The sequence below is a fragment of the Antechinus flavipes genome, chromosome 4 (assembly GCF_016432865.1).
Source record: "Antechinus flavipes isolate AdamAnt ecotype Samford, QLD, Australia chromosome 4, AdamAnt_v2, whole genome shotgun sequence".
NCBI lineage: Eukaryota > Metazoa > Chordata > Mammalia > Dasyuromorphia > Dasyuridae > Antechinus > Antechinus flavipes.
Window position 1 is genome coordinate 235,250,176 of NC_067401.1, and position 26,455 is coordinate 235,276,630.

Consider the following 26,455-nt stretch of genomic DNA (forward strand, 5'->3'; position numbering starts at 1 on the left):
GGATCTTCTTAGAGACAAAATAAAAGTGTGAGGAATTACTTTTATTATATATTTTAAAGCCAAAAGGAATATCATATCAAGGGATATTTGACCATATTCTATTTCAGAATTCATGACAAATATTGAAATAAATACTTTTTTATTATTGCTTTTTATTGACAAAACATGCCTGAGTGATTTTTCAACATTGATCCTTGCAAAAACTTCTGTTCCAACTTTTCCCCTCCTTTCTTCCACCCCCTCTCCTAGATGACAGGTAATCCCATACATGTTAAACATGTTAAAGTATATATTAAATATAATATATGTATACATATTTATACAGTTGCCTTGCTACACAAGAACAAAAGTAAAATAACCTGGAAAGAAAAACAAAAATGCAAGCAAACAATTATAGAAAGAGTGCAAATGTTATATCGTTGTCCACATTCATTTCTCAATGTTCTTTTGCGGAGTGTAGCTAGTTCTGTTCATTACTGATCAAGTGGAACTGATCTGGATCCTCTCATTTTTGAAGATAGCCACTTCTATCATAATTGATCCTCATATAGTATTGTTGCTGAAGTGCATAATAATCTCCTGGTTCTGCTCATTTTACTTAGCATCAGTTCATATAAGTCTCTCCATGCTTCTCTGTATTCATCCTGCTAGTCATTTCTTACAGAACAATAATATTCCATGGCATTCATATAGCACAATTTACTCAGCCAGTCTCCAATTGATGGGCATCCATTTAGTTTCCAGTTTCTAGACATTATAAAAAGGGCTGCCACAAACATTTTTGCACATACATGTCCCTTTCCTTTCTTTAAAATCTCTTTGGGATATAAGCCTAGTAGTAACACTATTGGATCAAAGGATATGTACAGTTTGAAAACTTTTTGAGTATAGTTCCAAATTGCTCTCCAGAATGGTTGGATCCATTCACAACTCCACCAACAATGCATCAGTGTCCCAGTTTCCACACATCACCTCCAACAATAGTCATTATCTTTTCCTATCATCTTAGCCAATCTGAGAGGGGTGCAGTAGTATCTCAGAGTTGTCATAATTTGCATTTCTCTGATTAATAATGACCTGGAACACCTTTTCATATGGGTAGAAATAGTTTCAATTTCATCATCTGAAAATCATCTGTCCATATCCTTTGACCATTTATCAATTGGAGAATGGCTTGTACAATTATAAATTTGAGTCAATTCTCTATGTATTTTGGAAATGAGGCATTTATCAGAACCTTTAACTGTAAAGATGTTTCCCCAGTTTATTGCTTCCTTTTTAAGCTTGTCTGCATTAGTTCTAGTTTGTGATCAATAATGATCTCTAGTTCTTCTTTGGTTATAAATTTCTTCCTTCTCCACAGGTCTGATAGGTAAACTATGTACTTCTAATTTATTTATAATCTCATTCTTTATGCCTAAATTATGAATCCATTTTGACCTTATCTTGGTGTACAGTGTTAAGTGTGGATCAATGCATTAATCAGAGAAATGCAAATTAAGACAACTCTGAGATACCATGACACACCTGTCAGATTGGCTAGAATGACAGGGAAAGATAATGCAGAATGTTGGAGGGGATGTGGGAAAACAGCGACACTGATACATTGTTGTGAATACCACCAGCCGTTCTGGAGAGCAATTTGGAACTATGCTCAAAAAGTTATCAAACTGTACATACCTTTTGATCCATCAGTGTTACTTCTGGGCTTATACCCCAAAGAGATACTAAAGAAGGGAAAAGGACCTGTATGTGCCAAAATGTTTGTGGCAGCCCTGTTTATAGGCTAGAAGCTAGAAAATGAATGGATGCCCATCAATTGGAGAATGGTTGAGTAAATTGTGATATATGAATGTTATGGAATATTATTGTTCTGTAAGAAATGACCAGCAGGATGAATACAGAAAGGACTGGTGCTAAGTGAAATGAGCAGAACCAGGAGATCATTATATACCTCAACAACGATACTGTATGAGGATGTATTCTGATGGAAGTGGATTTCTTTGACAAAAAGATCTAACTCAATTTCAATTGATCAAGGATGGACAGAAGCAGCTACACCCAAAGAAAGAACACTGGGAAATGAATGTAAACTGCTTGCATGTTTTGTCTTTCTTCCCAGGTTATTTCTACTTTTTGAATCCCATTCTTCCCGTGCAACAAGAGAACTGTTCGGTTCTGCACACATATATTGGATACACTGCTATGTGTTTAACTTGTATAGGACTGTTTGCCATCTGGAGGAGGGGGTGAAGGGAGAGAGGAGAAAACTTGGAACAGAAGTGAATGCAAGGGATAATGTTGTAAAAAAAAATTACCAGGCATGGGCTCTGTCAATAAAAAAGTTATTAAAAAAAAAGATAAGCTTAAAAAAAAGTGTGGTCAATGCCTAGTTTTTGCCATACTAATTTCCAATTTCCCCAAGAAGTTTTTTCAAATAGTGCATTCATATCCCAAAAGTTGGGGTGTTTGGGTTGGTGAAACACTAGATTGCTATAGTTATTGACTATTTTGACCTGTGAAACCAATCTATTACACTGATCAACTCGTCTGTTTCTTAGCCAATACCAAATGGTTTTGGTGAGTGCTGCTTTATAATATAGTTTTAGAACTGGTACAGCTAGTCCACCTTCATTTGATTTTTTTTTCATTAGTTCCCTTGAAATTCTTGACCTTTTGCCTAGGGAGACTTACATGAAGTGATGATGAGTGAAATGAGCAGGACCAGAAGATCATTATATACTTCAACAACAATACTATATGATGATCAATTCTGATGGACATGGCTCTCTTTAACAATAAGATGAACCAAATCAGTTTCATTTGTTCAATAATGAATAGAACCAGCTACACGCAGTGAAAGAACTCTGGGAAATGAGCGGAAACCACTACATAGCATTTCCAATCCTTCTGTTTTTGTCCACTTGCATTTTTGATTTCCTTCACAGGTAAATTGTTCATTATTTCAAAGTCTGATTCTTCTTGTGCAGCACAATACCTGAATGGACATAGATAGATAGATAGATAGATAGATAGATATAGATATATAGATATATATATTGTATATTGTATTTGTTGTATTGTATTGTATTTAACATATGCTTTAGCACATTTAACATGTATTGGTCTACCTGCCATCTAGTGGAGAGGATGGGGGGAAGGAGGAGGAAAATTGGAACAAATGGTTTTGCAATTGTCAATGTGGAAAAATTACCCATGCATATATCTTGTAAATAAAAAGCTATATTAAAAAAGAAGAAAAAAAAGAAATTCTTGACCTTTTGTTTTTCTAGATGATTTTTTTCTAGGTCATTAAAATAGTTTCTTGGAAGTCTGATTGGTATAGCACTAAATAAATAGATTAGTTGAGGGAGTATTGTCATCTTCATTATATTTGCTTGACCTATCCAAGAGCATTTGATATTTTTCCAATTGTTTAGATCTGACATTATTTGTGTGGAAAGTGTTTTGTATCTTTGCTCATATAGTTCCTGACTTTCCCTTGACAGATACATTCCCAAATATTTTATACTATCAGTAAGTACTTTAAATAGAATTTCTCTTTGTAACTCTAACTATTGGATTTTGTTAGTGGTATATAAGAATGCTGATGATTTATGTATCCTGCAACTTTGCTAAATTTGTGGATTATTTCTAATAGCTTTTTAGTAGAGTCTCTGGAATTCTCTAAGTATACCATCATATCATTTCCAAAGGGTGATAATTTGGTTTCCTCATTGCCTATTCTAATTACTTTAATCTCTTTTTCATCTCTTATTGCCAAAGCTAGCATTTCTAACACAATGTTGAATAGTAATGATAAGAATGTACAACCTTGTTTCACTCCTGAATTAATTGGGGAATGGTTCCAGTCTTTCACCATTATATATGATGCTTACTGATGGTTTTAAATAGATGCTACTGACTATTTTAAGGAAAAATCCATGTGTTCCTATACTCTCTAGTGTTTTAATAGGAATGGGTGTTGGATTTTATCAAATGCTTTTTCTGCATCTATTGAAATGAACATTTTTTTTTGTTAATTTGGTTATTGATATAGTCAATTATGTTAATAGTTTTCCTAATATTGAACCAGACCTGTATTCCTGGTATAAATTACACTTGGTCATGGTGTATTTTCCTGGGGATGATTTGCTATAATCTTTTTGCTAATATCTTATTTAAGATTTTTGCATCAATGTTCACTAGAAAGATTGATCTATATTGTTTTTTCTGTTTTCATCCTACCTGATTTAGGTATCAGTACCATGTCTGTGTTATAAAAGGAATTTTGTAGGACTCCTTCATTCCCTATTTTTTCAAATATTTTATATAGCATTGGAGTTAATTATTCTTTAAACGTTTGGTAGAATTCACATGTAAATCCATCTGGTCCTGGGGATTTTTCTTAGAGTAGATTCATAACATATTCTATTTCTTTTTCTAAAATGGGACTATTTAACTAATTTACTTCTTCTTCTGTTAATCTGGGCAACCTATATTTTTGAAGGTATCCATCCATTTCATTTAAGTTATCAAATGTATTGGCATAAAGTTGGATAAAATAACTCTTAATTATTGCTCTAATTTATTCTTCATTAGTGGAAAGTTCTCCCTTTTCATTTTTCAGACTAACAATTTTATTTTCCTCTTTCCTTTTTCTAATCAAATTTACCAAGGGTTTATCTGTTTTGTTGGGTTTTTTTTTTTTTGTTTGTTTGTTTGTTTGTTTGTTTTTTCATGGAACCAACTCTTAGTTTTATTTATTAATTTAATAGTTTTTTTTTTACTTTTAATTTTATTAATCTCTCCTTTTATTTTTAGAATTTCAAGTTTAATGTTTGAGATTTTTTACTTTGTTCTTTGAAATAAATACTTCTAAGTACTGCAAATAATTACAAACTCAAAAAAGTACTCAATAATTAATAAGTAGTGAAATAAATAATTTTAAGTAAGTAAAAAGCCCCCATGAAATAATTGCACTGACTTCTACTGGAATAGATGAAAATTAAGAGCTATTCTAGAAAAAATTAATTAAAATCCTACAAATTGAATCTGTGCGTTCTCTAATAGCCAACAGAAAGAGAAATTAATTAAGGTAACACACACAGATAGATAATTTTGTTGGAAAACATGGTTCAAAGTCAAGAAATGTGAGCATACAAAGACTTACAGACTATAGGAAAGACACAGACCTATCAAAATAAATATGTTCATTAATAAATTAATACCAAGGTTTTCTGTATAGTTGACACCAAATGAGAATGCATATGCACACACATACTCACACATGCAAATGTACATGCATACAAACAATTATTTTATTTAATAGTCAGTTTTAAAATAATTGCAAATGTGGATTCATTCCTGAATTAACTACTCATGCACAGTCAGACCAAGGCTTTGTGGAATCCACATAAAATTAAGAGAAATTAAAAAAAAAAAAAAAAACTAAAAAGGTACATAATATATTATGAAATTAAACCATGCCAGTCTGAAAATTTTTAAATGTTTAATAACTAAATTAGAAATGAATGGATGGACAAAGGTACATGAGCATTATAAGAAATTATAGCAAATTTAATTAATATAAAGCAATCATCATTATAAAGCCATCAAAAAAATCTAAAACTCTTTCCCTTTTTGCCAAATAGAATAGTATGGTAATTATAAAGTCAACACATGGAAAGATGCATAGTATTTGAATATGTATACATGTAAGTATTCAAGTATTTATATATGTATGTATTTAAAATTTGTTTATTCTTCAAAGCCTTTGCAAAATTCACCTCCTGACTAGCCTTACCAATCATCTACTGCTCTGAAATTCTTTAGCATTCATTATGTCAGTTGCCCATGGATTGCCTTAATGTTTGAATAATAATTTCAACTTTGTATTATTAAATTACTTTTTATATCTTTTTATCTTATTTCCCTAATCAGAGAATAAGTTCCTTGAGAGGAGAGATTATATCTTTTCCTTTTTCAAATAGTTTATAACAGTATCTTGTAAATTATAATCAGTAAATTATGGTTATATTTTAAAATCATAATTATTTCATTAAACAAAATTTTACTTCAGAGATCTGAAAATAATTTAGAAGAAGGAATAATGAAAAAGCCTGATGATTTAGGAAATCAGAAAGAATTTTCTACAAGTGATGATGCACAAGCTGAGGCTTGAGTAGAATTAGGAATTCAAAGAGAGGAAAGGAAAAAAAAGGTAAGAAAGAAGAAATGCAAAGTGAAAAGAAAGACTGCTATATATGAAGACAAATAAATGACCTAATTTGACTATATGTGCACGCTTTTCAGGGAAATAATATGAAATCAGTTTTGATGGTTTTCTGTAAGATTGCAAAGAGTTAAAATCATATTTTGTAGATGAGATATGATCCATATTAGCCAATCTTCCACAACTCTTGTCTAAGTCCTTCTATTATTCCTCTAGTGTTCTACTCAACATTTTTTAGGCATTTTCTATTTCTTTTATATAGGATATTTGCTAATGATTAAGCTGGCTGTCAATCATTTGTCTCTAATTTTTGATACATGAATGGTCCATCTACTTTTCTATTTCCATATTTTTTATAACAGATTTTACATATCTTCTCTTGAGCAAAACTGGGTTAGTGAAAATATTAAAATTTACGCCCACCATGGTCTTTTGTTGCCTTCTCAATCATATTCAATTTTAGTTGCTTAAAGGTTGTGACATCCCATGACTCATAATCATGAATGACTAAAAGCTAATGCAAGTTTAAAAATATTTTAAATGTATTTTGACATGAGTTTAGCATCCATTTCCTCTACCATCTCCCATTATCAAAGAAAATAAAAACATAATCTTTATTTTAAACATACATAGTACAGGAAAACAAATTCCCAGATTGGCCATACCCCAGAAATGTGTGTCACTTTCTGAATTTTAAGTTCATCATCTGACTAGCAGAAGATGAGTGATATGATTCATCTTTTTTCCCCTGAATTCATATTTTATTATGACAACTGTCAAACTTTCAAAGTCTTTCAAAGTTGTTTTTCTCTAAAATGATGTTTTCATTTTATAAATTGTAATCCTAGTTCTCAATTCATTCCTTATTAGGTCATAGAAATATTTCCAGTTTCCTCTGAAATTATTTATCTTGACATTTCTTATAGCATGATCATATTCAAGTCTCATAATTTTTTAGCTAATGTCCATAGAAGGATAGTTCCCTTAGTTTCCACTTTGGGAATACAATGTATATTTATGCACATTTAGACAATTTTCCTCTTTCTTTGATTTCTTTGATATTTAAATTTAGTAGTGGCAAAATTGGGAGAAAGAGGACTAAATTTTCTAAAAATTTATGATCATAACTCCAAATTGCTTTCCAGAATGAATACATCAACTCAAAGCACCCATAAAGGAAAATTAGTATGTCTGTTTTTCTCTAAATCTTGCAAAAATTGTCATTTTTCTCTTTTCTCATCCTTGTCAATCTGTGGTAACGAGGTAAGAAATGGTTTCTCAGCTTTGCATTAATTTCCATTTCTCTAATTTTTAATGATCTAGAATCTCAGAAGTTCTTAAAGAGGATCTGAAAAAAAAATTATATGTAAAAATACTTTTTAAAATATTTTAAAATAAATTTCTAAATTTTGAGGTAAAAATGAAATTTCTTAAATTTAAGTGAAATTTTAGTTTTAAAAATTTTCTATGTATATGATTATTCAAACAAAACATTCACCATAAATCATTTTAGTCAATTTATGTCTTGATGGATTATTGGTCAGAAATTATTTATTCAGTATTTTTGTCTATTCTGAATTACATTTACTGATATATTATTGAATACCTTCTATTTGTTTAATCTGGTACAATGCTCAAAACCACTACCAGAGTCATATTCCTCAGATGCCTCTTTGACTTGACATGTCTTTGAATTACAAAGCTCTATGATAACTTGATATATAAGCTAAGTTCAGGGAAGTAGTGTGATTTGGTGGGTAGAGTACTAGACTTGGAGTTAGTAAACTTGAGCTCAAATCCCAACTCCAACACTTATTTGCAGTTTAGTCATTAGAAAATTACTTAGACTCAATATTCTTACCTGCCAAATGGAGATAAAGAGAATTGTCCAACAGACTTTACCAGGTTGTCCTGACAGAGGTGCTTTATCAACTTTAATCAAACATTTTAAGGGACAGCCTTTTGTTAGAATCCTTAAACAATTATTAAAATGAATTATTATTCAACATGTTCACTCATGTACTTAAAGCCTTCTTGTGAATGTATCAGATTGACTTTCTCCTCTTATTTTGTTCTATAAACCATCCTACTATTTGCTTCAAAGAGCCATTTACTCCTTTTATAACTGTTTTTAGGTCATTGAATATCACTACTCTGTAGATTTGTAAATGGAAATCAAAGAATAGTAATAATTGACTTCAAATTCTTTTTAAAGCTATAAAACACATCTGATAAGATTAACACATAAAATCATAACTCAAATTAGAAAGAAAAATAAAATATGTACACTTCTGTGTACTGTTGTCCAAGTAACATTCCAGGCAAAGGGTTTATAATATTTGACTCAGAATTAAATATTTGTTATGTAAATAACATGTGGAAATCTACTTAAAGGATGCAAATATGCTGTGATTGCATCGAGTCTAGAAAATGTTTAATAATAGGCAACATGATGTCTGGAATACATTAAAAAACTCAGCAAGCCTCATGTTTTGATCAGGTCTGAGGCTTATTTTTCCATACCATTATAATATCTAATTATGTATTTTTGCCAGTTCTTAATCTAGAAAATGAAATATTGATAAAATATTAATTGTAAAAAAATAGAAAATTATATTTGAACACGATATACTTGGTATAGTTCCCACTTTTGCTCTACTTCCATGTACCCAAAGATTTGGGGACTCACTGCAACTTAACTGTACATAGAACAAAATGTGTTCAGTTATCATCCCTGTATAAATGATTCCCAGAGCTACATATTCAATTATTTTTTTTTCTCCTAAATTCTAGCCCTACCTCATAAACTGGCTCTTAACTATCTCAAATTCAAGATGTGCAACATAGAACTTATTTTCATACCCTTTCTTCCAAAAAAAATCTCAAACATTACCATTCTCCCAACTTCCATATAACTGTAGAAGGTACAAACATAATTCTACTAATCAAGGTTCATAATCTCAATTCATTCTTGACTATTAAATCACATTCATCACTCAAATTCAATCTATTGCCAATTCTTGTAATTTTTATCTTCACATTTCTTATATTGGTTCCCTTCTTTTCTCTCACTCACTCCTCATTGCAGGCCTCAACATTTCATATTTGCACTATTTTAATAATGATCTAGTTTTTTCTCTCTATCTCAGAAAAAATCTCCATTATAACCACTCTCCTCTTGATTAAAACAGTAATTTACTTAAAATATGGGGCTGACCATGTCAAAACTCAATAAACTTTAGTAGTTTTCTATTACCTTCAAGATCAAATATAAAATTATTTGCTTTAAAATAAAAACTATTCACAATGTATCCTTTTTTTTCTAGTTTTCTTATAATTTACTCTCTTTTATGTACTTTTCAACACAATGATAGTGACCTTCTTGCCATTTGTTTCAAACAATACTCATCCTGACTCACCTTGACTGGAATACTTTCTTTCTCCTGATTTCTGACTCTTAGCTTCCAAGATCTCTTTCAAGACTCAGCTCAAGTCCTAAATTCTACAGGAAAACTTTTTCATTTCTCCCATAAAGCGTTGCTAGTACTTTCCCTCTGAAATCACCTTCCATTTCTCCTAAATAAATCTTGCAAGAATATTTATTTCTATTCATTTTATTTATTAGAAATGTGAACTACTAAAGGCCAAAAGGACAAAAAAAGCATAGTGTTCCCTTTCTTTGTTGTCTTTGTATTTAGGACATAGCATATAGTCTAGGAGTGTTTAATAAATGTTTATTGACAAACAAGAAATATGCAAAAATTTCCCTATTCATATTTTGTTATTCATTACCATTTTCTCTCTCTTTTTAAACCTGAGTAATTTCCACCCTTAGCAACCACTATGTATAGAGAAAGCTATCTTAAACAGACAAGTCTGATTCTAATCAATAATTATAGTAGTTCTCAGTCCTCCACAGGGACTAGGATTTAATGTTTTTTCTCCCCATGGATCTTGCTTGTCAATTGCTATTCCTATGTCCCTTCTTCATTTATAACCTGGGGTTCAGCACTTACTGAATATGTAACCTAGAAGTACAAAAATGAAGAAAATCTCCAAAATATAAACAGTTTCTCTTTTAACCTGCCATTTGTCACATAAAATCTGATGAATTCTTAAAAAGAGATAAATCTGCTCTCGGTATCAGGATTTACAAAAAAGTGCTATTCCAAGTCCCTTCTCTGGCACATGCACAATTCACAGAAGCAAAAAATAAAAATAAAAAAGGAGCAAAATTATCCTTATAAACATCAATAGTTGTGCATTAAGCACCTTCTTCAAGGTACCACACTAGGCAGTAGGGATACAGAGACAAGAAAGGAAAAAAAGTCCCTCCCTTCCCTTTGTTTACATTCTCTTAAGCAAATACAGCATTTCCATAGATTGAGGAAGGAAAATAAGATAACAAAGTGTTCTAAGAAAATTGGAAAGAGGAGAGAAAATAACAGTAGAAAGTATCAGGGAAGGACTCTCAGGAGAAATAGCATTTTAATTGAATCTTGAAAAAAGACCGGCATTTTTACAGGCAATTAAAAGAAAACAATACATCCCTTTTGTAGAGATTTGCTTGTAGATTGTGTGATGATTCACATCATAAAAGAGTGGAAGATAGTTTACCACTAGATTATGGATAATCCTAAATAAAATCCTATGGCTATAAATCACAGATTAATTGCCAGTATGGGTTTGTGAAGATTATTTATTTTTTTATTTATTATTTAGCTTTTGCTGATACAAACACATATGTGAACCAAATAAAGCAAGAAATAAAATTAAATATATGTATCAAATGGCATAGCATCTAAGGAACTGGAAAAAAAAAACTAAGTGAAATGTAAAATTAAAGAAAAAACAACTAGGTAATAAGACAATGGATATAGGTGATTTCAATGTACTTCTTTTCCAGTCTTCAAAAATCTAAGTAAAAAATAAAATGGATATGAATAAAATATTGGGAAAACAAATTCAATATTCAATGAAAATATTTAAAAATATGATCACTTTCACTAGTGTCTAGTACCTTTAAGTTATCATATTCCAGAATGAAATATTAAATATTTGTACAATAAAAAATAATAAATAGGTCAAACAAGAAATAAATAATAATTATAAAGTTTAACAACTAGATATCCTATTCACATGACCTTTTTAAATTTAACAACCATTATAAACATATTCTCTGTCACTTTCTTAAATATACACAATCATCAAAACAATAAATCAAATAGCTATATGTAAAAGTTTCCAATTTCTGAGGTGCTAATGGTAACACACAAAATTTAACAATATCTCTGCTAAGCTAGATTAAGCAGGCTCCAACATGCCCCAAGATAGCTAACACTTGGTCCACATATTTAAAAGATCACATACAGTACAAATAAATATGCTTGCATCCAAGTTAAAAAAAAAAAAAAAAAAACCTTAATTTCATAAGGACAAGATGGAAAATTCATGGTTAAATAAAATTTTCCCTGAAACAAAGACCTTGGAGAAAAGGGTTTAATAAGTTGCACATTCAACTTGAGTTTATTTAATTTTATACTGCATTAAAAAGTCATAATATCCAGAAATATCCTAAATTTACCTTTTTTTTCACATCAGACCACATTGGTAGTATTATTTTAAGTTTTCAAAACTATATTTTCAAAGAGGCATTAGCAATTTGGAAAGAAGAAGGCTATCAGTAAGGTAAAAATCATAAAAATCTAAGCTAAGTGATAATCAACAGAATGAATAGGGATTTTTTGCCTAAAGGAGACCCGAACATACTTTAGTGCTATCTTCATGAAAGTAAAAGGCTATGATGTGAAAAATTCATTAGCCTTGTTGAGTCTATTCTGATAAGGCACTATGCTTGTGAGATACAGAGGCAAATTTAGATGTGATCAGGAAAAATGCCCCAAAATTAGCTCCTGGAAATAGATCCAGGGATCCACTTTTCTTTGAAAAGTGATAGATTTTTATTCACTGGAAGTCATCTAACAAAATATATATAAAAATTTGGCAGGTGTATAGTAATGAAGATTCCTTATAATATGTGGTTGTAATTAAATGTTTTTGAGGTATCTCCCAACTCTGAATTTCTGGATTTCCACAATTTTACTTTATCTAGTATATTTCTTCCTTTATGCCCAATGTCTAGCACCAGTATCTAACACATACTAGATTATTTAAAAATGCTTATTGATGGATAATTTTGAGATAAAAATAAGATTAAATATATTAAATTATTGATCCATTTAGCCTCCAATATTATACTAATTTTGTTTTTCTTTAGAATCCATTTCAACAAATCTAATATAGTGATTGTTATATGTAAATCAATGTATTATGTTTGAGGAGCAGAATATGATTTTTTTAAATTCGGAAATTTTACAGTATAATATAGAAGACATGTTTACAAATTAAAATGATGCAAAGTATATTATGAAAGGGAAAAAAATTCAATGTGTTATCTGAATACTGTAAAAGAATGAGATTTTTAAATGATTAATATAATGACATAAAGATGGTGAAAGTTTAAATCAACTCTGTGGTTGGAAAAAAAATTTTTTCCAGTGATCTTATTTTAAAGAAAATGAGAGTGTTCACATACTGCTCACACTTTCCTTATAACACAAATAAATAATTACTTCTGAGTTTTAATTAATTTGTGATATAATTGAAAGCGCTAACTAGACCCTTTCAAATTGGAATGCCACCATAATTTCTCATCCTCTAAATGTCATGTATGAATGTCATGCCAAAATTCTTCCCCATATAATCTATCCAGTGTTCTAGAGCAGTATTTAAATTCAAACAGAAACAGATTCCCATTTCATGTTGCATGTTGAATTAGAAAACCACAAGAAAACATTATCTTGTATGTTTAATTATTTTTTAAGCATTTCTCAGTTACAATTTAATACAATTTAGTCCCACATTCAGTTTTGTGGGTGACAAATAGCCATATGCCACAAGTTTAATACATCTTTAGATCTTGATCTGAATCTTTTACTATTACATGAGTATCAGTACAACATTTAGGCCATCCGTCTGTTATCTTTCACTCCCACTATCTGACCGACTCACTTCCTTTTCCAGCTGTACATGTTCTTGATGATGACTTCTTACAAGCAAATCATCACTAACAATATGTTTCATTCTATTGACACCCACTGAGAATCTTTTAATGCTCTTTAGGTCACTTGTGATTTGAATTCTTCCTAGCTCAAAATGTTCTCTGATTCAGAGTCAGTTACCATTTCTGGCAGAATATTGTCCTTAAAAAGAATGACTTTTTCTTTGTCCATTAGAATACAATGGCAATGTATAAGTACTTCCCAGTAAATTGCACCATGCATATGCATTCATATTGAATATGCATATATTGATATACATTGTTTTTCCCCAAATGATTAGACAATGACAGAAAGCTATTTGGCTTTTGAGAAAACAAAAAGATGACAGCACTCTGAAAAAAAAATACTATTTCAAAGTAGTTAAAGAACAAGTTGTTTTTATTTTAGATAGTTTATCTTTTGCTCATTTTCATCCTGAAATTCTGTTACATATTAGACTGATGTTTATAGTACTAATTAGGCTGACTTGATATTTTTGCTAATTATTTCTCAGAATCCATTTATAGACTGTTTTGTTTCATTGATGATAAAGTTTTTGATTCTTATTCAACCACAATGTTAAATTTATATTTTAATTTACAAATTTCATTTACTTCTTACATTTATTTTAAAAATCTAAATTTAAGTTATGAATTTAAAATCTCAAGACGCTAAAGATCCTTGTCTGGCTTCTTAGGAAATGGCAAAATAATACTTAACAATTTTATTTCATCTTGAAAAGAGATTAGAATTGGTAAGGAATAAAATTAACTTTGGAAAGAGGTTGGTAAAGCTGAAAGAATAATCTCAGATTCATTGCTTATAATCAAAAAAAGAATCTCCAGGTCAAAAACCCACCTAAGACTTAGAGGAAATTCTGAAACAATCACACAGAATTAGAACAAATAAAAGCCACAAAAGCACCAATATAGGGGTGGACAAGGTCAAAAACATATGTGAAATACTAAATAGGATAATCTTAGTTGCCTTCCCCTGAAAAAAAAAAAAAAACCTAACCAATAAACACAAGGACATCATTCCTCCTACAATACCACCTCCCTACCCTCCACACATTTTCATACCTATCTTTCAAGCTCTATACCCTAAAGTCACATCATACATAATGTTGTCCCTGACCCCTCAGCTGAAAACAATCTCAAAATCTGAATTGTTTCAAAGATCACTTTGTAGCTTACATCACTCTTTCACATTATATAGTGTATAAGAATTGTTTTAAAATGTTAAATCTTCTTGAGAAGTAGGGACCATATATTACTCTTATCTGTAACCTTCCCAGAATCTAGTTTAGTGCCTTGTAAAAGCAGGTATTCAAGACATTCATGATAAATGAATGAATGGCCAAACATCTGTGTACTTAATTGTACAGCTTTCTTAGAATTGAATCCATACCTAACTTTTCTACTTCACTTTAATTCTCTACTACTCTCAGGAATTAAGCTACAAATACAAACCACCCAGGATGGTAGACTGGGTATTAAATAATTTGGCAGGAGTTTTTTAAATATATCCAGCAAAGCTAGCTTCAATCCAAAAAAAAAAAAAAGCAACAAATGTGATTAATGCAATAATGATAAATTTCAATCATATTTGGACATTTTGGGGCTTGAATACTCATGCAATAAGGAACTTAGGAAGTATTGTTCAAGATTATGGAATGTGGAATCAAAGTTATGTGAAACTTTTAGGTTATCTAATTCAGCACTCTTATTATATACCTGAGCCAGTGAGGTCCAAAGACATTAGTTTTGTAAATAAATAACACAAGTAGTAAGTGGCAGAAGCAGGACAGAAACCTTGCCTCTGTTTCCAATTCCAAGTATTTTCCTTCACCATTCTGTCACTCTAATAAGGTATTATGATGATATAGGCAAGAAAAGGCAAGAAATCAAAGACCATGAAATCAAAAGCAATATTGTCAAATGAAGGTTGAATCTTCATAACAAAGGAGAATTTGATAAATGAAGAAGATATTTTGAGGATAGAATATAAAGTTGAGATTTAGATTTCTGTAGTGGTGAATTCTTAAATAGGATAAATTAGGATACAAAACTATCAATATTGCAATATCCATTGCATCAAGACTCTCGATGATTTTCTGTCTCACTGATTCTTTTTCTTAAGAGCAAAAAACACCCAGATTATTAAAACTAGCCTAATTATCACAAAGATTTGACATCATAGGCAGCATTCCATACATCTTCAAAAAGGAGGAAGAGGGAGTGTTATCTCTTATGTCTTCTTTGAGGTCAAAAAAGTGGTTACTATCATTTCAGAGCATCCTCTTTGGATGGGTTAGTGGTTGTTTCCATCAGCACTATTGTGGTGATGATGAATAATGTTTCTTCTGGCTTTTTCTGGAAAGATAGAAATTTTGATGTCACCCAATGGAAAATTCCCCAAAGTTTCTAGAGAGGCAGTATTCCTGGCTCTCTCTCTTTGCCTTACTGAGTCAATTCTTTTTCCTTTTCAATTTTTCTCAAAAGAGAGTCCAGGTGCATATGTAGATTCTCTCCCATAGTCTTTTCTCTGCATGTGGATGGCTCTTTCCATCATTAGTCTATTGGTTGGCCTGAATCACCTCATTGTCAAAAAGTAGCCTTTTCTTTTCTTTTCTTTTATTACAACTTTTTTATTAACAGAATATATGCCTGGTAATTTTTTTACAACATTATCCCTTGCACTTACTTCTGTTCCTATTTTTTCCTTCCCTCCCTCCACGCTCTCCCCTAGATGGCAAAAATTCTTATACATGTTAAACAAGTTATTGTATATCCTAGACACAATATATGTATGCAGAAATGAACAGTTCTCTTGTTGCACACAGAGAATTGGATTCAGAAGGTAAAAATAACCTGGGAAGAAAGACAAAAATGCAAGCAGTTTACATTCATTTCCCAGTGTTCTTTCTTTGGGTGTAACTGCTTCTATCCATCCTTGATCAATTGAAACTGAGTTAGATCTTTTTGTCGAAAAAATCCACTTCCATCAAAATACATCCTCATACAGTATCGTTGTTGAGGTATATAATGATCTCCTGGTTCTACTCATTTCACTTAGCATAGGTTCATGTAAGTCTTAACAATCCTTTCTGTATTCATCCTGCTGGTCATTTCTTATAGAACAATAATATTCCATAACATTCATATACCTCAATTTACTCAACCATTCTCCAACTGATGAGTATCCATTCATTTTCCAGCTTCTAGCCACTACAAACAGGGCTGCCACAAACATTTTGACACATATAGGTCCCTTTCCCTTCTTTAGTATCTCTTTGGGATATAAGCCTAGTAGCAGCACTGCTGCATCAAAGGGTATGCAAAGTTTGATAACTTTTGGGGCATAATTCCAAATTGCTCCCCTGAATGGTTGGATTCATTCACAACTCCACCAACAATGCATCAGTGTCCCAGTTTTCTCACATCCCCTCCAATATACATCATTATTTTTTCCTGTCATCTTGGCCAATCTGACAGGTGTGTAGTGGTATCTCAAAATTGTCTTAATTTGCATTTCTTTGATCAATAGTGATTTGGAACACTCTTTTATATGAATGGAAATAGTTTCAATTTCATCATTTGAAAATTGTCTGTTCATATCCTTTGACCATTTATCAATTGGATAATGGCTTAATTTCTTATAAATTAGAGTCAATTCTCAATATATTTTAAAAATGAGACCTTTATCAGAACCTTTAACTGTGAAAATGTTTTCCCAGTTTGTTGCTTCCCTTCTAATTTTGTTTGCATTACTTTTGTTTGTACAAAAGCTTTTTAATTTGATGTAATCAAAATTTTCTATTTTGTGAACAATTTTGGTCACAAATTCCTTCCTCCTCCACAAGTCTGAGAGGTAAACTATCCTATGTTCCTCCAACTTATTTATGATCTCATTCTTTATGCCTAAATTATGAACCCATTTTGATCTTATCTTGGTATATGGTGTTAAGTGTGGGTCCATGCCTAATTTCTGCCATACCCATTTCCAGTTTTCCCAGGAGTTTTTGTCAAATAATGAATTCTTATCCCAAAAGTTGGGATCTCTGAGTTTGTCAAACACTAGATTGCTATAGTTATTGACTATTTTGTCTTGTGAACCTAACCTATTCCACTGATCAACTAACCTATTTATTAGCCAATACCAATGGTTTTGGTGATTGCTGCTTTATAATGTAGTTTTAGATCAGGTACAGCTAGACTACCTTCATTTGATTTTTTTCCCATTAATTCCCTTAAATTATCAACTTTTTGTTCTTCCATATGAAGAACATTAAAATAGTTTCCTGGGAGTCTGATTGGTATGGCACTAAATAAACAGACAGGTTAGGGAGTATTGTCATCTTTATTATATTAGCTCAGCCTTTCCAAGAGCACTTAATATTTTTCCATTTATTTAAATCTGACTTTATTTGTGTGGAAAGTGTTTTGTAATTTTGCTCAGATAATTCCTGACTTTCCTTTGGTAGATACATTCCCAAATATTTTATACTATTGATAGTTATTTTGAATGGAATTTCTCTTTGTATCTTTTGCTATTGGATTTTGTTGGTGATGTATAAAAAAGCTGAGGATTTATGGGAATTTATTTTGTATTCTGCAAACTTTGCTAAAGTTATAAATCATTTCTAATAGCTTTTTAGTAGAATCTCTGTAGTTCTCTATACCATCATATCATTTAGAGTGATACTTTGGTTTCCTCATTACCTACTCTAATTCCTTTAATCTCTTTCTCGGCTCTTATTGCCAAGGCTAGTATTTCTAATACAATATTGAATAATAATGGTGATAGTGGGCAATCTTGTTTCACTCCTGCTCTTACTGGGAAAGGTTCCAGTTTTTCCCCATTACATATGATGCTTACTGATGGTTTTAAATATATGCTCCTGACTATTTTAAGGAAAAGTCCATTTATTCCTATCCTCTCAGGTGTTTTTATTAGGAATGGATGCTAGATTTTATCAAATGCTTTTTCTGCATCTATTGAAATGAACTTTTTTTTGTTAATTTGGTTCTTGATATAGTCAATTATGCTAATAGTTTTCCTAATATTGAACCATTCCTGCAATGCTGGTACAAATCCTACTTGGCCATAGTGTAATATCCTGGGGATGATTTTCTGTAATCTTTTTGCTAATATTTTATTTAAGATTTTTGCATCATGTTCATTAGGAAAATTGATCTATATTGTTTTTCTGTTTTTATCCTACCTGATTAAGGTATCAGTACCATGTCTGTGCCATAAAAGGAATTTTGTGGGACTCCTTCAATCCCTATTTTTTTCAAATAGATTATATAGCATTGGAGTTAGTTGTTTTTTAAATGTTTGGTAGAATTCACATGTAAATCCATCTAGTCCTGGGGATTTTTTCTTAGGCAGTTGGTTAATAGCTTGTTCTATTTCTTTTTTTCTAAAATGGGACTGTTTAGACTATTTACTTCTTCCTCTGTTATTCTGGGCAAGCTACATTTTTAAAGTATTTTTCCATTTCATTTTAGTTATCAAATTTATTGGCATAAAGTTGGGCAAAGTAACTCCTAATTATTGCTCTAACTTGCTCTTCATTAGTGGCAAGTTCTTCCTTTTCATTTTTAAGACTAACAATTTGATTTTCCTCTTTTCTTTTTTTAAAATCAGATTTACTAAGGGTTTGTCTGTTTTGTTGGTTTTTTCATAGAACCAATTCTTAGTTTTATGAATTAATTCAATAGTTTTTTTTAAAAAAACTTTCAATTTTATTGATCTCTCCTTTTATTTTAGAGTTTCAAGTTTAATGTTTGACTGGGGGGTTTTAATTTGTTCCTTTTCTAGCATTTTTAGTTGCAAGCCCAATTCATTAACCTTTTCTTTCTCTATTTTATGCAAGTAGGCCTTTAGAGATATGAAATTTCCCCTTATTACTGCTTTGGTTGCATCCCACACATTTTGGTATGATGTTTCATTATTGTCATTTTCTTGGATGAAATTATTAATTATATCTATGATTTGCTGTTTCACTCAATCATTTTTTAATATGAGATTATTTAGTTTCCAATTATTTTTGTTCTATTTCCCCCCTGGCTTTTTATTGAATGTAATTTTCATTGCATCGTGGTCTGAAAAGGATGCATTTACTATTGCTGCCTTACTGCATTTGAGTTTGAGGTTTTTATGTCCTAATATATGGTCAATTTTTGTATAGATTCCATGAACTGCTGAGAAGAAAGTGTACCCCTTTCTGACTCCATTCAGTATTCTCCAAAGCTCTATCATATCTAACTTATCTAGTATTCTATTTACCTCTTTGACTGATTTCTGATTTATTTTGTCTTTGATTTATCTCATTAATTGTGAGTGCAAGGTTGAGATCTCACACTATTATAGTTTTGCTGTCTATTTCTCCTTGCAGCTCTCTTAAGTTCTCTTTAAGGAATTTAAATCCTGGACTTCCGGCCAAGATGGCGGAGAGGAAATACACTGCTGTGTAACCTCCGTGTTTTTCTCTCACTATTCATTTCATTTCATGCCTCTGAATTAATGCTCGACTGAAAAAAAAACATACAATTACTTACCAAGAGAAACCATCCTTGAGACTCGTCAAGAAAGGTCTGTTTTTGCACGAGGGCGGGGACGGTATTTAAATCGAAAGCAGTCTGCGGGCAGCAGCTGCAGCGAGAGCACAAAAAGCAGCTCAGAACCGAGTAGAGCGGAGAGGGGGTGGGGCGTGATCGCAGCCAACTCTGAGGGGAGAGCTTTGCTACAGGATTAGATACTTTGCTCCGGCAGCGAGTCAGTAGCCCAGCAGAGAAGCTAAAAACACCGGGGGTGAAGAATACAGCCCCAAACAGCTGGAGTCTCTCGGGACCTGGCCACCTCTCCCCCACAGTGTCTCAGCCCGCTCGGATCTCAGCGCGCAGGCGCCATAGCACAGTAGGACCCGTGCCTCACGAATATCCTGCCCCTCCCCCAAAGAAAGCAGCCTCCATTCAAGGGTTTTTTTTCTTCTGTTTCTTTGATAGTTTGTCTTTGATAATTAGACAGAATGAGCAAGAAACTGAAAAAGAATTTAATCCTGGACAGCTTTTATACAGATAAAGAGCAGACTCCAAATCCTGAGGAGACTAAAAACAGACAGTCTTTAGGTGAATCCCCAAAGGAGGAGATCATATGTTCCTCAGCACAGATGAATCTCATGGAGGAAATTAAAAAGGCTCTCACAAGGGAGCTAGAAGAAAAATGGAAAAAGGAGAGGGAGGCTTGGCAAAAGGAGAGGGAGGCTCTGCAAAAGGACAGGGAGGCTTGGCAAAAGAGCCTGGAGAAGTCAGTTAAAGAGAGAGTGGATAAAGAAACCAAATCCTTGAAAAATAGGATTGGTGAACTGGAAAACAAAATTGGCGAAATGGAAAAAAATTCCACAGAACAAAAGAACTCAATTGGACAAATAGAAAAAGATCTTTAAAAAGTGAGTGAAGAAAATACCTCACTGAAAATCAGGGTCGAACAATTGGAACTGAATGACTCGAGGAGACAAGAAGAATCAGTCAAGCAAAACCAAAAAAATCAAACAATGGAAAAGAATGTGAAATACCTTCTGGGGAGGACAACAGACCTGGAAAACAGATCCAGGAGAGACAACCTGAGAATCATCGGACTTCCAGAAAAGTATGATGAAAAAAAGAGCCTGGACACTATTTTCCAGGAAATTATCAAAGAGAACTGCCCAGAAGTCTTAGGAACAGAGGAAAAAATAAACATTGAAAGGATTCATCGATCACCCACTGAAAGGGATCCTAAAATCAAAACACCAAGGAATATAGTGGCCAAATGCCAGAACCCTCAGGCAAAGGAAAAAATACTGCAAGCGGCTAGAAAAACCCAATTCAAGTATCAAGGAGCCACAATAAGGATCACCCAGGATCTGGCAGCATCCACATTAAAGGATCGAAGGGCCTGGAATATGATATTCCAAAAGGCTAAGGAACTTGGTATGCAACCAAAAATAACTTACCCAGCGAGATTGAGCATCTTTTTCCAGGGAAGAAGATGGACATTCAACGAAATAAGCGAATTTCATCTATTTCTGATGAAAAAGCCAGAACTTAACAAAAAATTTGATCTACAAGCACAGAACTCAAGAGAAATCTAAAAAGGTAAAGATTAATCTTGGGAACTATATTTCGGCTATAAAGATGTATAAAGAATACATGTATACCTTGTTCTAGAAACTAGATGTGGAAAGGACATTGTACCAGAAAAAAGGGAAAGTGGGGGTACTACATTTCATGAAGAGGCAAAGAAAACCTAGTATATCTGAGAGAAAGAATGGAGAGGGATGAATATAGTGAGTATTTTACTGCTTTCAGAATTGGCATTAAGAGAAGAATTTTAGACATATTCAATCTATGGTGAAACTTCTCCCACCTCATTGAAAAGTGAGAAGGGAAAAGTGAAAAAGGAAGGAATAAGCTAAGTGGAAGGGAATACGGTAACTGGGAGGGAAGGGGCAAGTTGGGGGGGGGAACTCTAAGGGGGAGGGAGGGATACTAAAAAAGGGAGGGCTGTGAGAAGCAAGGGGTGCTCACAAGCTTAATACTGGGAAGGGGGGTAAGGGAGGGGGGGTAAGGGAGTAAGAAGGGAGAAAAGCATAAACCGGGGTTAACAAGATGGCAAGTAATACAGAATTGGTCATTTTAACCATAAATGTGAACGGGGTAAACTCCTCTATAAAGAGGAAGCGGTTAGCAGAATGGATTAAAAGCCAGAATCCTACAATATGTTGTATACAGGAAACACACCTGAAGCGGGGTGATACATGCAGGTTAAAGGTAAAAGGTTGGAGCAAAACCTACTGTGCTTCAGGTGAAGCCAAAAAAGCAGGGGTAGCCATCCTGATCTCAGATCAAGCTAAAGCAAAAATTGATCTAATCAAAAGAGATAAGGAAGGGCACTATATCTTGCTAAAGGGTAGAATGAATAATGAAGAAGTATCTATATTAAACATATATGCACCAAGTAGTGTAGCATCTAAATTCTTAAAAGAGAAATTAAGAGAGCTGCAAGAAGAAATAGACAGTAAAACTATAATAGTGGGAGATCTCAACCTTGCACTCTCAGAATTAGATAAATCAAACCACAAAATAAATAAGAAAGAAGTCAAAGAGATAAATAGAATACTAGAAAAATTAGATATGATAGATCTCTGGAGAAAATGTAATGGGGACAGAAAGGAGTACACCTTCTTTTCAGCAGTTCATGGAACCTATACAAAAATTGACCATATATTAGGACATAAAAACCTCAAACTCAAATGCAGTAAGGCAGAAATAGTGAATGCATCCTTTTCAGACCATGATGCATTGAAAATTACATTCAATAAAAAGCCACAGGAAAGTAGACCAAAAAATAATTGGAAACTAAATAATCTCATACTAAAGAATGATTGGGTGAAACAGCAAATTATAGACATAATTAATAACTTCATCCAAGAAAACGATAATAATGAGACATCATACCAAAATGTATGGGGTGCAGCCAAAGCGGTAATAAGGGGAAATCTCATATCTCTAGAGGCCTATTTGTATAAAATAAAGAAAGAGAAGGTCAATGAATTGGGCTTGCAACTAAAAATGCTAGAAAAGGAACAAATTAAAAACCCCCAATCAAACACTAAACTTGAAATTCAAAAAATAAAAGGAGAGATCAATAAAATTGAAAGTAAAAAAACTATTGAATTAATTAATAAAACTAAGAGTTGGTTCTATGAAAAAACCAACAAAATAGACAAACCCTTAGTAAATCTGATTAAAAAAAGGAAAGAGGAAAATCAAATTGTTAGTCTTAAAAATGAAAAGGGAGAACTCACCACTAACGAGGAGGAAATTAGAGCAATAATTAGGAGTTACTTTGCCCAACTTTACGCCAATAAATTCGACAACTTAAATGAAATAGAAGAATACCTCCAAAAATATAACTTGCCTGAACTAACAGAGGAAGAAGTAAATATCCTAAACACTCCTATCTCAGAAAAAGAAATAGAACAAACTATCAATCAACTCCCTAAGAAAAAAACCCCAGGACCAGATGGATTTACATCTGAATTCTATCAAACATTTAAAGATCAATTAACTCCAATGCTAAATAAACTATTTGAAGAAGTAGGGATTGAAGGAGTCCTACCAAACTCCTTTTATGACACAGATATGGTACTGATACCTAAATCAGGCAGGTTGAAAACAGAGAAAGAAAATTATAGACCAATCTCCCTAATGAATATTGATGCTAAAATCTTAAATAAAATATTAGCAAAAAGATTACAGAAAATTATCCCCAGGATAATACACTATGACCAAGTAGGATTTATACCAGGAATGCAGGGCTGGTTCAATTTTAGGAAAACTATTAGCATAATTGACTATATCAACAACCAACCAAACATATTTAACATATATAGGACTGCTTGCCATCTTGGGGGGTGGGAGGGAGGGAGGGGAAAAATGAAACATAAGTGATTGCAAGGGATAATGCTGTGTAAAAATTATCCTGGCATGGATTCTGTCAATACAAAGTTATTATTAAATAAAATTAAATTTTCAAAAAAAAAAAAAAAAAAGGAATTTAAATCCTACACCACTTGGTGCATATATGTTTAATATTGATATTGCTTCATTATCTATGCTACCCTTTAGCATGATATAGTGCCCTTCCTTATCTCTTTTAATTAGATCAATTTTTGCTTTTGCTTGATCTGAGATGAGGATGGCTACCCCTGCTTTTTTTTTTTACTTCATCTGAAGCATAGTAGATTCTGCTCCAACCTTTTACCTTTATTCTGTATTTCTCACCCTGCTTCAGGTGTATTTCTTGTAAACAACATATTGTAGGATTCTGGCTTTTAATCCATTCTGCTAACTGCTTCCTCTTTGTGGGGGAGTTTACCCTATTCACATTTATGGTTAAAATTACCAAATCTGTTTTACTTGCCACCTTGTTAACCCCTGCTTATGGTTTTCTCCTTTTTTTTCCCCTTATCCCCATCTCCAGTATTAAACTTGTGAGCACCACTTGCTTCTAAAAGCCCTACCTCTTTAGTATCCCTTCTTCACCTTAAAGTTCCTCCCCCTTCCTAACCCTTTTTCCTCACAATTTCGGTATTACCTTCTACTTAGCTTACTCCTTCCCTTTTCACTTTTCCTCTCCCACTTTTCAATGAGGTGGAAGAAGTTTCACCATAAATTAAATGTCTAAGTTTTTTTCTCTTAAAGTCAATTCTGATGGCAGTAAGATACCCACTGATGGCAGTAAGATATTCATCCCCCTCCATTCTTTCTCTCAGATATAATAGGTTTCCTTTGCCTCTTTGTGGTACCCCCACTTTACCCTTTTCCAGGTATAATTCCTTTCCATCTCTAGTTTCTAGAACAATGTATACATGTGTTCTTTGTATATCTTTATAGCAGAAATATAGTTCCCAAGATTTCTTTTTACCTTTTTAGGTTTCTATTGAGTTCTATTTTTGTAGATCAAACTTTTTTATTTAGTTCTGTTTTTTTTCATCAAAAATAGATGAAATTCATTTATTTCATTGAATGTCCATCTTCTTCCCTGGAAAAAGATCCTCATTTTGGTTGGGTAAGTTGTTTTTGACTGCATATCAATTTCCTTAGCCTTTTTGAATATCATATTCCAGTCCCTTTCATCCTTTAAGGTGGATGCTGCTAGATCCTGAGTAATCCTTATTGTGGCTCCTCTATATTTGAATTGATTTTTTCTAGCAGCTTGCAGTATTTTTTTTCCTTTGTCTGATAGTTCTGGAATTTGGCCACTATATTTCTTGGTGTTTTGATTTTAGGGTCCCTTTCAATAGGTGAACGATGAATTCTTTCAATGTCTATTTTACCCTCTTTCTATGACTTCTGGGCTGTTCTCTTTGATAATTTCCTGGAAAATAGTGTCCAGGCTCTTTTTTTCATCATACTTTTCTGGGAGTCCAATAATTCTCAGATTGTCTCTCCTACATCTATTTTCCAGGTCTGTTCTTTTCCCAAGAAGATATTTGACATTTTTTTCCATTGTTTCATTTTTTTGGTTTTGCTTGACTGATTCTTAGTGTCTCCTCAAGTCATTCAATTCCATTTGTTCAATTCTTATTTTCAATGAAGTATTTTCTTCCCCCACTTTTTAAATATCTTTTTCTAATTTTCCAATTGAGTTTTTAAGTGAGCCATTTTGTTCCATGGAATTTTTTTTCCATTTCACTAATTTCATTTTTTAGAGAGCTATTTTCTTTTTCAAATTCACTAATTCTGCTTTTCAAGGATTTGATTTCTTTATCCACTCTATCTTTAAATGAGTGGGATGACTTATCCAGACTCTCTTGCCAAGCTTCTCTTTCCTTTTCCCATTTTTCCTCTAGCTCTCTTGTGAGAGCCTTTTTTAATTTCTTCTATGAGAGTCTAGTGCATTGAAGACCAGATCATATGCCCCTTTTGGGATTCAGCTGGAGACAGTCTGTTTTTATTCTTCTCAGAGTTTAAAGTCTGCTCTCTATCCATATAGAAGCTATCAATAGTTACAGTGTGCTTTAATTTTTTGCTCATTATAAACTAACAAGAAAAACTAATGGTCTGCTTTTTTTTAAGGAGGGGAGGCTGGGTGGTATTACCGAGCTTCCTCTACAGACTGCAGGGGACAGCAGTGAGGAACTAGCAGGACAGCAATGGCTACACTGCATCTGTGCTCCAAGACTCTGAGAACATGCTGAGACACTGTGGGTGGGTGTGGCCATGTCCCAAGAGACCCTAGGTTTTTGGGGTTATAGTCTTCACCCCCTGTGTTTTTAGCTTTTCTGCTTGTCTACTGGCTTGCTGCCAGGGCAAGGTAGCCAACACTGTGTTAAAGCTATCTCCACAGAAACAGCTGAGATCGCACCGAATACCTTTCTGGTCTGCTCAGCTGTGAGCTGCCTACCTTAGTCTGTCTGCTCTGCTGCTGCTGCCTGCCTTCAGTCTGTGAGCAAAAATAGACCTTTTCTGGTGAGTTTCGAGGCTATCTTCTCTTGTTAATTATTTGTGTATGTATGTGTGTGTATTTTTCAGTCAAGCACTAATTCTGAGGCTTGTCATGA